This window comes from Chiloscyllium punctatum, chromosome 1 (assembly GCF_047496795.1).
Source record: "Chiloscyllium punctatum isolate Juve2018m chromosome 1, sChiPun1.3, whole genome shotgun sequence".
NCBI lineage: Eukaryota > Metazoa > Chordata > Chondrichthyes > Orectolobiformes > Hemiscylliidae > Chiloscyllium > Chiloscyllium punctatum.
In genome coordinates, this window is record NC_092739.1 from 73,883,051 (window position 1) to 73,895,701 (window position 12,651).

General features: G+C 37.1%; 1 protein-coding gene across 5 annotated transcripts in view; it reads left to right on the forward strand.

Annotated features, from left to right (window-relative positions):
• The window catches only part of atp10d (ATPase phospholipid transporting 10D), a 218,547-nt gene that overhangs the window by 606 nt on the left and 205,290 nt on the right, over nucleotides 1–12,651 (forward strand). For 2 of the 5 annotated variants that reach the window (XM_072568569.1, XM_072568561.1), the window contains exon 2: nucleotides 10,459–10,580. The exons of the other annotated variants lie outside the window; for them this stretch is intronic. The gene's annotated coding sequence lies outside the window, so the exon portion shown is untranslated. The remainder of the gene's footprint in view (nucleotides 1–10,458; nucleotides 10,581–12,651) is intronic. 5 annotated transcript variants of the gene reach the window in all.

Genomic DNA, 12,651 nt, shown 5'->3' on the forward strand with positions numbered 1-12,651 from the left:
GAAGAGAAGGCAGGAACTTAAAACAACATCAAGAGGAAACACTGCTGTAAAGCTGCTAGGATAAAAGCGTTGAAAGTCGGCTGGACCCGACAGCCTACATCCTAGGAAGTGGCTTGTTGAAGTTGCAAATCATAGTAGAGTAGAAAAAAAGTCACTTTGATCTTTCAAACACAGTTGCATCTTAGCAAAACAACTAATAAATTTTAACAAAATTCTGCATGGAGAGCTGTTATGGTAACACCTAAAAATAAATCAAAAAGTAAAACTGGTTCAAGTCCTGAAAGTGGGTCAAATTGTCCTAAGAATGGTGCAACAGAGAATAATGTTTGCACGACTAATATTTCTAATTTATGTTCATACTTTAGTTAGAAGCTCAATGCCTATTGCTCAAATGACAAGCACTGTAATTTAAAGATGCATTTTAAAAATATGTAAATAAGCAAACAATCACATGCATTTACAGGGAAGCTTGGCAGACTTAGGAAGAAGGGAATAAATGTGAAGCGAAGGGCTAAACCTTTATTCCATAATGTGGAGGTGCTGGTGTTGGACTAGGGTCGTCAAAATTAGAAGTCTCACAACATCAGTGTGGGAAATAGAACCCACTCACTTCAATAATTTCAGTCTGAGACAAGATCTGAAGCAGCAGTTTCGTTTATTATACTCTTGCAAGAGTGGTGCCTATAAGATAGGCACACCAAGTTTAAGGAGTACACAACTTATATACAATTCATTTCTCTTTCCCTCCTCCCCTGTTTACATCTCCCACTACTCTAAACCTGGCTGTTTATCTCTTGCCTCATCCGGCCTTGTTTGTGACAAAAATGCATGTCCTGCTTGGCCATTTCATCACATCCCTCTGTGGTCTATTGTTATATATCCTCCTTTACTGCCATCTGTTTCCTTGCTTGTTAAAGCAACATTTCCTTCCATTCTTTGCCCATACTGAGCCTCATGACTTCTTGATTGTGCTTTTTTTTTGTTTTTGCTTAAGTGGGAAACAGATGCTTATAACTGTACAAGCATATCTAGCTTAACCTACACTCCCTCCCCTCTCAGCACCTTATCTATTTGTCTGTAACATCTACCATTGTTTGCAGGCACATTTCATTCTTGTATGCATATTTTCGTTAATGCAAAAGCAATTATATATTTCCTTCACTTAGTTTTCATTCTTGTTAACTCAGCTCTTGGCTGAAACAATTATACACTGGTGTGAATCCATTTACATTGCAGAAGTAACACTGCTTTATCTATATCCCACATAACCTCCTGTTGGACGAAGGAGCAGTGCTCTGAAAGTTCGTGATTTCAAATAAACCTGTTGGGCTATAACCAGGTGTCATGCGACTTCTGACTTTATACCTTTACTCTAAGAATAGCTACTGACCATGCACATAATGAGCTATGTCATAGTGGCATCATTAGAATCGGTGGCTGAGTTTATAGGGTTTGGAAGATGTCTTTCCTCATCATTCCTGGTGTAAAGTTATATTTAATGAAACTTTTTAGCATTGAACAATAAAAATTTATACCTCATCTTGCTACAGTTACAGGAGAGATTTAGAGTAAAATTGAGAGGCGTACACATGGAGTATAAATGTTTGAGCCATGCACCCTGTTCCTGTACCATATATCCGATAAAATCCGATGATGTGGAAGAAAATTTACTGTACCAACAGGGAATCAAGTTGATGTTTACTGGTACACATTGTGAGTTGTATATAATATTGCATTTTCCTAATGCACGAAGAGCAAAATTACACACCATAGAGGGCCAATTTCTTGATAACCAGGTTCTGATTAGCTAGTGACCAGGCGACCATGGCTTGTGTGGCGCCTTATCTGAAAAGAGAGATCATCAAAAAAAGTCTCTGTGGCTTTCTGTACTATGTAGAGGTGCCAGAAAGTCTTCAGTAGTAGTTAGCTGTCTTCTACTCACCTTCTTTTTGCGCAAATTCCTGCATGAGAAGGAATAAAACACCTTCTAAGACAAGTTCTCAACTAGTGAATGAAAGAGCACCAATGTGCAAACAACTTTGCGTCAATGGCAAAGAATTAAAAGTAACTTGGAAGAATTCAAAATAAACCACTAATCAACTCCTGTAGTTCAGACTGGTGTTCCCTGAATATTTTCCTTTTCCAGCCTAAATATTTGTGTTGTGTCTCTCTCTTGTCTTTTTTTATAAAGAGATGGAGTATAAGTTATTATATTAATATTATATTATATTAAGTTATTATATTATATATTAATATTTCCTAAATTTCATTAATTAAAGAAAATTTGTTTAGAACAAAAAATGTTTTTAAGTATGGAAACCTAGTGAGTGAATTTTTCAGGGCAAAAGTGAGGACTGCAGATGCTGGAGATTCGAGTCGAGAGTGTGGTGCTGGAAAAGCACAGCAGGTCAGGCAGCAAGCGAGGAGCAAAAACTCTTCATCAGGAATGAGAAGTTGCTTCGGATGCTGCCTGACCTGCTGTGCTTTTCCAGCACCACACTCTCGACCTGAATTTTTCAGTCAGGTAAACTGAGGATTTTCGTAATTTTAATGAAATCTCGCATTTTTGACAACTGTGGGAATCAAGTTTTCCAGCACACTACACCAGTGAGTCATGGCAATGTTTGGGGTCCTTGTGGCTTTGATATTTGGAAAAAAGACATTGTAACATTGAATATGAGTTGATAAGTGATTAAAATGAAATATCAGGGTTTATATAGTTGAAAATAAGATGGTACTAGAAACTATCGATTGAAGCACTAGCACAGCATTTGAGCTTAATGAGATGTAATATAGATTAGATACTCCAAACAATGAGACATTGTCATTAGTTCATATTAAGCTACTGTTAAAGTAGTTTGAACATGAGGAAAAACAATAAAGAGGCTGGAGATGGAAATATAAGTAAGAAAACTGGAATTAGAATTGAAAAGGGAAAGAGAAGAGAAAGAGAGAATATGAATATAACCATAAAATGCCACGGTTTAAAAAAAGTTCAGATGCTAATGCAGGCTCTAATAAGGAAAATTCTAGTAATGATGTAAAGTCCAGTAATGAAATGTTTAAGTTTTTATGGGCCTGACCTATATAATTGAGGCAAGGGATATAGAGACATTCTTAATACATTGAGAAAATAGCAAGAGAAATTAATTAGCCAAAGGAAAACTAGACATTGTTCATGCAGTGCAGGTTGACAGGTGAAGCACAGGAAGTATTACAGGCAGTAATTTTGGATTTTAAGGAAATAGCCTGGGAAAATCTACATTGAAATTGAAAATTAATCAAATTAATTTTAACATGTAGATACCAGCATTAGGATTTGAAATCTTTATTAGTTTCTAAAGAGGTCATTAGTTTAGATGGATTTAAAAACTCACTGCCTTTTGAAAAAGAATATATATTGAAAACTTAAGGATTGTGACTTCTGAGGAGGCAGCAGTAATAGCTGATTATTATGAGATGATCCATCAAACTAAATAATTTTACCCTTCACCCCGTAAAATTTTGAAGCAAAGTCGAAGGGAACATGAAAGTAAGGCAAATTGTCAGCGTGAAGAAAGTTCAGCTGGGAATACCCCTAGATCTCCACTTTAGATCAGAAGGAAAAGTGAGGGTGGTGGTGAAAATTGAAAGCTGAAGTATTTCCATTGTAATAAAGTTGGACACCTTCATTCAGAATGCTAGAAGTTGCGACTGAGTCCATGGGGCTTTTAGAATTCATAGGAGGGAATCTGAAAAGGGCACCCAGAAAGAAAATACCATGGATCAAGTTTATAACTTTAACATCATAAAACCATAAGAAATAGGAACAGAAAAAGACCATTTGGGCCCTCAAACCTGTTCTGCCATTCAATAGGATTGTGGCTTATCTGACATTCCTCACATCCACTTTCCTGCATTTTCCTCATAACCCTTGATTCTCCTACTGATCAAGAAATTATTAATCCCAAAAAATTCAGTGAGAAAGCCAAAATGTTAGTGAATGGAATAAGTATAGAGTGTAGCCTGGTTCAATTCCACAAAGTGCCACTTGGACATAACTTATTATTTGACCACTGTTATTAGGAGTAGTTAAGAAATGAACTTGTCACAGAGTAGACTTGCTCCTGGGTAATAATTTGCTGGCAGCGAAGTTTTTGGCTTCGCTCATAACCATGGAAAGCCCAAGGTAGATTAAAAAGCGAGAACATTTACAAAACGAAGTTGCACATATTTTCCATTTTGTCGTGACCAGAGCAATGGCTAAAAATTGTCCATCACCAGAGGTCAAAGTAATACAACAAGCAGAAGTTCGAATAGCTGGAACTTTCATTACAAGTGAGGATAATTTGAACGAAATATTTAACGGTTTATTAATTAAGGCTAAGAAAGCAGATCCTGAGGCAAACAGGTAAGCACCGACAGCAGTCAGTGAGGTTGAGGCTGATGGAGGTCCGGAGTGCTATAATATTCAGAACAATGAGAAAATGGTGGCACTCTTACAGTTCTGTGAATGAGGAATGAATGTAAAAACTCACCACGTTTTGTAATGAGAATATACATTGTGCAGCAGATAGTAGTACTGCCCAAATACCTTAACTCCTGGAGTTTATCCCAGGATATGACAGCATTTGTTGGAATATAGAAAACTCAAGCATCAATAAACAGGTGTTTTATCTGGCCCAGACTTCATAAGGATGTCATGCAATTTTATAAACATGTCACACAGTGGGTAAATATAAACACCAAATGAAATTAGCATCTTTAATACCCATACAAATTTTTGTAGAACCATTTAGGTGAGTCTTAGTAAATTGTATAGGACCATTTCTGAAAGTGAAAACTGAACATCAGTATATCCTTATAATTATGGATATGACAACCTGAATTTTCAGAAGCAATTCCTTTAAGGACAACTACAGCTAAGGCAGTAGTGGTAAAAAATAATTTTATTTTACTCTCTCTAATCTGCCACTCAGTGTCAATTAATTGAAGTCAACTGCAAACACATGGAGCTTTGGAGAGATATCATCACACTCTTCCAAACATGACTAAAGCCTATTTTCACAAATACCCAAGGGAATGCAATAAAAAGGTTAGAATTCTTATTCTTTGCTACCAGAAATTCCCCAAATGAATTTACAGAATTTAGTTGCTTCAAATTATTTTTTTGCTATGAGATAAGAGGCCTATTAAAATTGATTTGGGAAAAATTCAGAAAGCAGAAAGATGAATTTGCAATGTTGGATTACATGTCCATCTTTCTAAAGAGACTCATATGAGCACGTGAAGTAGAATGACAGTACTTTAAAACTTCACAAACCAAAATGAAAGAATGGGCAGACTTGAAGATTTCACACATGAGGTGAAGTATTGGTGTTATTATTTTTGCAGGATGATCCTCGAAGTAAAATTTAGTGGTCTATATAAGGTAGTTAGGAGGGTTAGTTATTGTCTTTACGGCTAAAAAAAAGTAATATATCTTACTGACCTGATAAACACCACTGATAGTATGAAGAAGAATTGATTATGTCACATAAACATAGTAAAGCAATATCTTCAGAGGAGAATAAGCAAAAGTAAATGTTTCACATATTAAGAGTAGCAGAGGATAACAGTAATAATAATATAGAAGTAGAGGCAGTTCTCAAGGTAGCAGACATCCTATAATTCAATTAGCTAAACGGAAATCTTGGGAGAGTTAGACACAGTATCTTCTAAATATGAAAATAATGTGAAGGGCTAGTAAGGTTACTTAGGAAATTATCTGTAGGCATATACCTGGATATACTACAGTAGCTAGGTGTAAAGTGGATGTTGGAGAATCAGTACTGATGAAACAGCATCCTTACAAGTTAAGCCCAGAGAAACAAGCTCAGGTGGAAAGGTGATTCAAACATGCAGGAATGAGCCTAACCAAAGCAACTGGAGTTCAGAGTTTGGTAGTTTCTAGGCTGCATAAACTTCAGGAAAGTGAATGCTGTCATGCAAACAGATTCCTATTCAATTCCTAGGTTGAAAGACTGTATTAATAGGGGTGGCAGTGCTTAACTTCTTTCTAAGGAATACTGACAAGTGCCATTAACCCCGAGGTCTGTGAGGATGTCTCCATTTTTTTCATCGTTCTGTATATGCTAACACTCTGGACTCCATCAGCGTCAGTAACAGTGAGTGTTGGCTGTGCTAGCTTGTTTATCTTGGGATTTGCTTTCTGAGCCTCAGTTAAGAAAGACATGCCAAATACAACCTTTTGAATTAACCTCATTTTTAATGAAAGTTTCAACTATTCTTTCTTTTTGTTTTATTATTTTGGCTCTGGTGAATACCTTTGTTACTCTAGTTAGACATGACCTAAAAAATTGTGAACAGTTTGGTTCCCTTATCTAAGGTAAGGTATATTTGTATTGGAGCCAGTCCAGATAAGATTTCCTAGGTTTATGAAGGTATTGTCTTATGAGGACAAGTTAAATAGATTGGGCTTGTACTTAATGGAGTTTAGAAGAATGAGAGGTGTACTTTATTGAAACATGTAAGAAACTTGGGGGATTTGACAGGGTAGATGCTAAAAAGTTGATTTTTCCCTTGTGGAAGCATCCAGAACCAGAAGTCGTCATCTCAGAGTAAGGGATCACCCATTTAAGGAAAAGATAAGGAAGAGTTTCTTCTCTGTGAGTAGTTGCCTGTACAGTAGAGAATTTCACAGATTCTGGGTTGTTAAGTATATTCAATGCTGAAAAAGACAGATTTTTAATCAGTAAGTGAAACAGAGGTTTTGGGGTAAAGGAAGGAAAGCCATGATCTGATTGAATAACAAAGCAGTCTTGGTGGGCTGAGTAGCTTACTTCTGTTCTTCCTGACTTCAGGTGTTAAATCATAGGACAAGGGCAAGTTTGCCAAGAACACTGAAAGTGAAGGGTCTGATAGAATTCCGTCTTCTTGAAACTAAATGCAATATCATGAAATTTTTAGAAATGTGTGGTTTCATAGGAAATTTGTGCCTAACTTCAACAGGATAACTGTACCTTTAGCAAATTTGTTACAAAAACAAAATGATAAGTAGACCAAGCAGCCTTTGAATAGCTGAGAGCAAACCTAATAAATCAATCAGTGTTAGCCACTCTAGATATCATCAAACCTTTTAAAATGGCAACTGATGCTTGTGATTTGAAGTAAGTGCAGTCGTATTCAAGTAGAGAAGCTAATGGGTTCCTTTTCCAAGAATTTCAGCTATGTAAAAGGAAACTGGAATTATTGCAGGCTGCTCAATAATTTGAAGTTTCTCTGACATGGTTGAAATAAAACTTTAGAAGATACTGATCATCATTTGCTCATCTTCAATGAAAAATTTAAAAGGAGAAATACAAGACTTTTGAGATGGAGTCTTTTGATGCAACCACTCAGTATTAAGATTGCTCACATTGGTAAAGATAATGTGATTGTAGATACCTTATCCTAAATGTAAAATAATTAAACAAGTTAATGATTTAAGAGATGATAGAAGATTCTAATAAGACTTCAGCCCAACCAGTTTGTGTCTCTATGCTCCATTCAAACTTCCTCCTATCTTTTCTCCTCTAAATCTACCATCTTAACCATTTATTTTCCCTTTTGCCCTTATACATTTCCCTTCAACCCATCTATTCACTGCATTGCCACTCCCAGTGGTAGCAAGATCCACGTTCGTACCAGTCTTTTAGGAGAGAATGTTTTTTCTACATTCCCTTTTGTATGTCCTTGTCACTACCTTACATTGTTGGCCTCTAGTTATTTTCTTCCCCATAAAAAGAAACACACTTTCTATCCACTTTGTCAAAACTATAGTATAGTACAGTTATGCATGCTGTGTGTTGATTATGGGTGTTTAATAAATGTCACATGATGAAAGTTAGATTCTCTTATGTTTGAGATAGACATTGCCTTGCACTTCTGGAGTGTGAATGTTAATTGCCACTTAATATTTCAAGCTGATTTTTTCATTTGAGATTAAAAATTAGGAATATGATGTCACACATCTGGAGCTTCTTAAGTTGATTTCCAAGAAGTTTGAGTAGTTTAAATTACTGGTCTGTGAATACATTGTTTCCTCGTATACTGGAAAATAATGTTGTACGTAATTGAAAAATTGAACTGATGAAATATTTGGGAATAACAGAGAAATTCAATCCTAAAAAAGAATTACAAAGTAATTACAAACTAAGGTTACATATTTAGCTGAAATTAAATACAATAGGAGATAAGGATAAAGAAAAGATTTCCCTGAGCAATTTTTTTTATTCATTCACAAGATGCGGGTGCCATTGGCTAGGTCAGCATTTATTGTCCAAAAGAGTCACCACATTGCTGTGGGTCTGGAGTCACCTGTCAGATCAGTTAAGAAAAGCAGATTTCCTTTCCTAAAGGGCATGAATAAAACAAATGGGTTTTTCCTAACAATTGACAATGAATCATGAGATTCTTAATTCCAGATTTTTATTGAATTCAATTTCACCATCTGCCATGAGTGGGATCTGAAAATGGGTTCTAGAGTATTGTCTGGGTCTCTGGATTAATTAGTGATAATGCCACCAGGCCATCACCTCCATATGCCAGGGAGCATGAAGATTTTAAACTGAGACAGGAAGAGTGTATGTCACTTCAGTCCCACTACTGCATCGATTGCAAACTAAAATGAAAAATACTTCTTATAGTTACCAAGTTGCAGAAATGAGCTGAATTGAAGAGGAAAAGTAAGTGTCACAGTTCTCATTGACAAGGCAGCATTTCACTGATGTGGCATCAAGAAGCCTCAGTAAATCTGGAGTAAACAGGAATTGGGCAAAAACTTTGGTTAGAATGATACAACTGCATCAGAAGATGGTTGTTATTGTTGAAAGTCAATAGTCCCAGTCTCAAGATACACTGCAGAAATCTCAGGATAGTGTGCTCGGCCCAACTACCTTCAGCAATTTTATCAATGTTTTTCCCACCATTTTAAGGTCAGAAGTGATGATTGCATAATTTCAGCACTGTTCATGACTCCTCAGATTCTGAAACAGTTGTATCTATATGCAACACAGCTGGGACAATATCCATCAATTACAAGAACAGAAATCCAGGTGGTGGAGGGTTGCTTTCCAGACTGGAGGCCTGTGACCAGTGGAGTGCCACAAGGATCGGTGCTGGCCCCACTACTTTTCGTCATTTATATAAATTATTTGGATGTGAGCATAAGAGGTGTAGTTGGCAAGTTTGCAGATGACACTAAAATTGGAGGTGTAGTGGACAGTGAAGAAGTTTACCTCAGATTACAACAGGATCTTCATCAGATGGGCCAATGGGCTGAGGAGTGGCAGATGGAGTTTAATTTCAATAAATGCGAGGTGCTGCATTTTGGGAAAGCAAACCTTAGCAGGGCTTATACATTTAATGGTAAGGTCCGAGAGAATGTTGCTGAACAAAGAGACTTTGGAGTGCAGGTTTCATAGCTCCTTGAAAGTGGAGTCGCAGGTAGATAGGATAGTGAAGAAGGTCAGAGTATTGAGTACAGGAGTTGGAAGGTCATGTTGTGGCAGTATAGGACACTGGTTAGGCCACTTTTGGAATATTGCAATTCTGGTCTCCTTCCTATCGAAAAGATGTGGAACTTGAAAGGGTTCAGAAAAATTTACAAGGATGTTGCCAGGGTTGGAGGATTTGAGCTATAGGGAGAGGTTGAATAGGCTGGGGCTGTTTTCCCTGAAGCTTCGGAGGCCGAGCAGTGACCTTATAGAGGTGTATAAAATCGTGAGGGGTATGGATAGGGTAAAGAGACAAAGTCTTTTTCCTTGTGTGGGGGAGTCCAGAACTTGAGGACATAGGTTTAGGGTGGGCAGAGAAATATATAAAAGCAACCTAAGGGGCAAATTTTTCATGCAGAGTCTGGTATGTGTATGGAATGAGCTGCCAGAGAAGTGGTGGAGGCTAGTACAATTGCAACATTTAAAAGGTATCTGGAGGGGTATATGAATAGGAAGGGTTTGGAGGGATATGTGCTGGGTGCTGGCAAGTGGGACTAGGGCCTTTTTCCATGCTGTACATCTCTGACTCTGTCTCAGGGCAATTGAAAAAGAGATGTGGTGGATGTGAGGATAGTATGAGACAGACATATATGGCATTCCATGACAGCAGATTCCCCCAATAGTAACGCCAAGCAAAACAACTATCTCCTGGACTATTCTTGTTAAATTAATAAATATGTGATCTCATTTTGTCCGAAGTTAGAACAAGATAAGACACAGGCCTTGTGGGCATGCAAACCAATACCAAAGTGTATTCTACCATCTTTAATTTTTAAAGCAACAACACAAATGGCATTTCATTTTGATATTTTTAAAGATATTGTTTGCCCTTTGCAATTAGCATATAGCTGAACAGTAAACCACACTTACATCCTGTGTTCTGCCTTTCAGCAGATATACTTTTTCTGTGTGTGATTAAACTCGTCTGCTCGTTCCCCCACAGTTGGCGCTCTGAATCGATTGAGTTGTTCGCAGTAGAAGTAGTCTTTGACGGCAGCGTGTGTCTGAATGGAAAGTATCTGCGAGAAAAGATAGTTTTTACTACTAACTGAATTATCAAAAGAGGTGAGCGGTAACGGAAACGTGTAGTCCTTTTTGTTTAAAAAAATGATTTTAGCCGAAAGGACGTATCCTGGGGCATATATTGCTGCTGTTGTGGAGATAAGCGGTTGGTCTTTTTTGACCACTAATTATCAACGTGAGTTAAAGAAAATACGAAAGAACAGCCCTTGCTACCCTGTAACAAAACCAGGAATCATTTAGTTTGTTCTCAGATATGTTTAAACATTCAGCTTTAATTTCTATATTATTTAATGGTTTGAGTAATTCCTCTTTTATTTGGTTAAATACAGAAAAAGTATATTTTAGAATGGTCTTTGAGTTACGTGGACCTGGTATAGCAATAATTGAAATGATATTTCTTATGTTTTCACCTGAGCATTGTATTAATTATTTTGAAATTCCGAAATTTGTACTAGTTGAGGAAAGGATATGGCAGTGGTTAGTAAGTCATACGGTTTATGCGGTTACCACTGTCGAGTTTTTGGCATGCATGTACTGTAAAGATTTAAGTGAACGGAAGTCGGAACTATTATAAAGTTCTATGGGGATTTTTAGAGGAAGGATCTCAGTTTCCTAACTAAGTATATGGTGACTTTTTCTGGGGTTTTCCAAGGATCGCTGAAAGGTTTCTAAAAAGGTAGTTGTCAATCCAGAAATGGTCGCTATCTGTGATTTGAAAATTGCCATTAATTATTTAGAAGTGCACGACGAAACATTCGATCAGAACGAGCTGTAAAGAGGTGATATTTGCTTGCTGTATGCAGCGGCTTGTATTGAATTCAATTGACCATAGTGGAATGAACACCAAGTACTTTGATTTTATTCAGCCTCTTTGGTGCCAAAGTCTGAAATAAAGTTGTACCAAAGTTGCTGACCTTCTGGTGAGTACTCAGGCTAAATGGAATGCTGTCTTTTTTGTTAGTGAGCAGTTCTATACAGTCATATTTATATTTCCAATTTTCTTCCTGGTAAGAAGCACTGTCACATTCAACTCCAATTCAGGGAATGTTCGAAGCCTTCTGATATCTTATTTGTTTTCTTAATGAATAATCCAAAACATGAATTTTTAAGGATTTTCATGGGCTTTTCGCCATTATAGGTAAATCTGATCTGAAATATCAACATATTGTCAAGGGTAATCAGTTGTAAGATGGAAGAGGCGCGATTGTGTTGCTTCCATTGCCACTGCCCTGCCTGAATCATCTTTCATAATTAATTATGAAGAATTTGTATAACTCAGTATTGCACTGTGTATTCAAAGAAAGGAAGACTTGCATTTATGTGGTACCTTTCATTTCATTCTGATGTTCTAACATGCAATCGCTTTAATATAGGAAGCAAGATAATCAATTGTCACACATTTAGCTTCCATCAACAGCAATGAGATACCAAAATAAAAGCAAAATACTCGAAATTGAACAATTCTAGAAAAAAATCAATAGGCCTGCAAATAACTGGTGAGAGAAATGAGTTTAAAATTTTTGAGTTGAATTGAAGGAAGGTTTATGATATTAGGTTGTAAATTTGCTCGTGAGCTGGTAGATTGGCTCTCAGACGTTTTGCCACCATAAGATATAGGAAAGGAAGTAAGGCAATTCGGCCCATCGAGTCCACTCCACCATTACTAGTAACATCACCAGTGAGGCTCCGGTGAAGCGTTGTTGTGCCCCACTTGTTATTTATCTGTCTCGGTTTGTTGTAGTAGGTGATATCATTTCTGGTTCTGTTTCTAAGAGGCTGGTAAATAGTTGTTAATGAAGTTCCAGTTTGAATGCCAAACCTCTAGGAATTCCCTTGTGTGTCTTTGTTTAGCCTGTCCCAGGATTGATGTATTGTCCCAGTCGAATTGGTGTCCCTTTTCGTTTGTTTATGGATACCAGTGATAGTTGGTCATGTCTTTTGGTGGCTAGTTAGTGCTCATGTATCCTGGTGGTCAGCTTTTTGCCCATTTGTCTAATGTAATATTTGCTGCAATCCTTGCAGGGTATTTTGCATATGATGTTTGTTCTGCTGGTTATTGATATGGGGCCCTTTAAACTAATCAGGGGCTGTTTCAGTGTAGTGGTAGGTTTGT